The following is a 2224-nucleotide window of genomic DNA, read 5'->3' as shown; positions in this document are numbered from 1 at the left end:
GGGAATTTCAAGAACTATAATTGAGCATGCCTGGAGTAAAGAATGCAAGTAGAGAGCAGAGGTAGATATGCCAGGAGGTAGGCAGGGACCAGATCATGAAAAGCGTTGAACACTCTGCTGAGGAGTTTGGAATTTATCCTATGGACATGAGAGTGCCATGTTGGACAGGCATTTTAGAACAATCATTCTGCTGTCATGTGGAAGAGGAGTAATACTGGAGTCTGCAAGGTTAGTGAGGAAGTCCCCCCATAGGCCAGGCAGGAGAGGATGACCAATGCGGGTGGAGAGAAGTGGGCAGAGTTCAGGGATATATCCTACGCAGAATCAACAGAACTTGATGGCCAATAAAATAGGATGGACTGAAACTGCCTCATATAGGGAGCAGAGATTTCACAAAAGGAGAAATGGGATTTTAGTTTAATTTTCTTCTGTAATAAGATGGACTAAAAGCATTGGTTTGAGACTGTGCTCCAGTGAAAGATTATATTGTGACTGGCAAAGTCATGACCTTAACATCATGGGACTTGGGACTAATCTCTTGACAAAATTGTGAAGTTTAACTTCCAACGTGAATGTCCCCTTCTGCTCTGTAGTATTCTCACCTTCAGGAATCACCTATATAACCAGTCAATTATTATTTTTGAGCATTTACTCTGTGCCAAACATCTTACAGAGCGGGTACGTATCAAACGCCACCCGTCTCTCAAGTCGGGAAGTGTGGTAGAGTGTCTGCAAAGGGAGTGGCCCCAAGTCTTCCTACCTGTGAACGCATATGCCACCTCTCCCATCAAGAGGAGGAGTCTGGCTTCTTCTCTGAGAAAACACCAATAGCAGATGACAAGGTGCTGTGGGAGGGGGTCCAGGGGCCTGGGGGCCTGGAATGGGAGGCCACGGCGGTGTCCTGGCGGAGATTGTGGCCACGGAGCTGGCGGAGGCAAGGCCGAGGACAAGGAGTGGATCGCCATCACCACGCTGGGCCGCCTGGTCAAGGACATGAAGACCAAGTCCCTGGAGGAGGTCCATGTCTTCTCCCTGCCCATCCAGGAGTCTGAGATCGTTGACTTTTTCCTGGGCTCATCCCTCAAGGGCGAGATTTTGAAGATTGTGCCGGTGCAAAAGCAGACCCGCGCTGACCAGAGGACCCCGTTCAAGGCATTTGTCGCCATTGGGGATTGCAGTGTACATGTGAGTTTGGGTATTAAGTGATCCAAGGAGGTAGCCTCTGCCATTCGTGGGGCCATCATCATGGCTAAGCTCTCCATTGTCCCTGCATGGTGAGACGACTGGGGGGAAGGAGATCTGCAAGCCCCAGACCGTCCCTCGCAAGGCCGCGGTGGCTCCGTGCTGATGCGCCTCATCCCGGCCCCCAGGGGAACTGCAATTGTCTCAGCTCCTGTGCCCAGGAAGCTGCTGCTGAGGGCTGGGATCCAGGACTGCCACACCTCAGCACTGCCACCCTGGGAAACTTTGCCAAGGCCACTTTGATGCCATCTCTAAGACTTGCTGGAAAGCAACCATGTTTACCAAGTCTCCCTGTCAGGAATTCACTGACCATCTTGTAAAGACCCACACTACAGTTTCTGTGCAGAGGACCCGGGCTCCAACTGCAACCACCACATAATTTTATACAAGAAAAATAAAGTGAATTGAGTCTGTTAAAAATAAAAAAGAAGTGGAGTCTATTTCCCATACTCTGGCATATGGCTTTATAAACTTCTTATGACCAACAGGATGTAGCAGAAATGGTGTGTGAGTTCTGGAGCCTAGACTTTCAGAAATCTTGCTCTCTTGGAGTCCTGAGCTATCGTGTGAAGTCTAGCAATGCTGCGGGAGAGACCACATAAAGAGACAGAGGCTCAGCCAGCCCCCAAGCCATTCCATCTGTCCCATCAGAGGCTCCACCAAGGTGAGGCTAACCTGGGTTGTTCAGTCTGCTCAAGACTTCGGATGACTCTACTTCATGAATGACCCCAGGCGAGACCAGCAGAAGCACTGCCCAGTTGAGTCAGGACCATATTGCACAATTGTAGGTAAATAAATGGTTATTATTTTAAGCTACCTAATTTGGTTTTTTTCAGTAATAAATAAGTGATAAAGGAAGTAAAGAAAATTGATTTTAAATGTATTGCAGCTAAGGTTTTAAGGACTAAATGCAGACCTATCACTTTTTTTTTTCTGAAGAGAATCGGAGTGCAATAGCTATTACGAATGAATTCACCCATCA

General features: G+C 48.2%; 1 pseudogene; it reads left to right on the top strand.

Annotated features, from left to right (window-relative positions):
• Window positions 1–834: 834 nt before the first annotated feature.
• On the top strand, window positions 835–1621 carry LOC109458570 (small ribosomal subunit protein uS5 pseudogene; annotated as a pseudogene).
• Window positions 1622–2224: the final 603 nt, after the last annotated feature.

The sequence above is a fragment of the Rhinolophus sinicus genome, chromosome 14, assembly GCF_057876585.1.
Source record: "Rhinolophus sinicus isolate RSI-liver-muscle chromosome 14, RSI-T2T, whole genome shotgun sequence".
Classification (NCBI taxonomy): domain Eukaryota; kingdom Metazoa; phylum Chordata; class Mammalia; order Chiroptera; family Rhinolophidae; genus Rhinolophus; species Rhinolophus sinicus.
The sequence above is the reverse complement of the archived record's forward strand: the minus strand, read 5'-3'. Positions and strand labels throughout refer to the sequence as shown.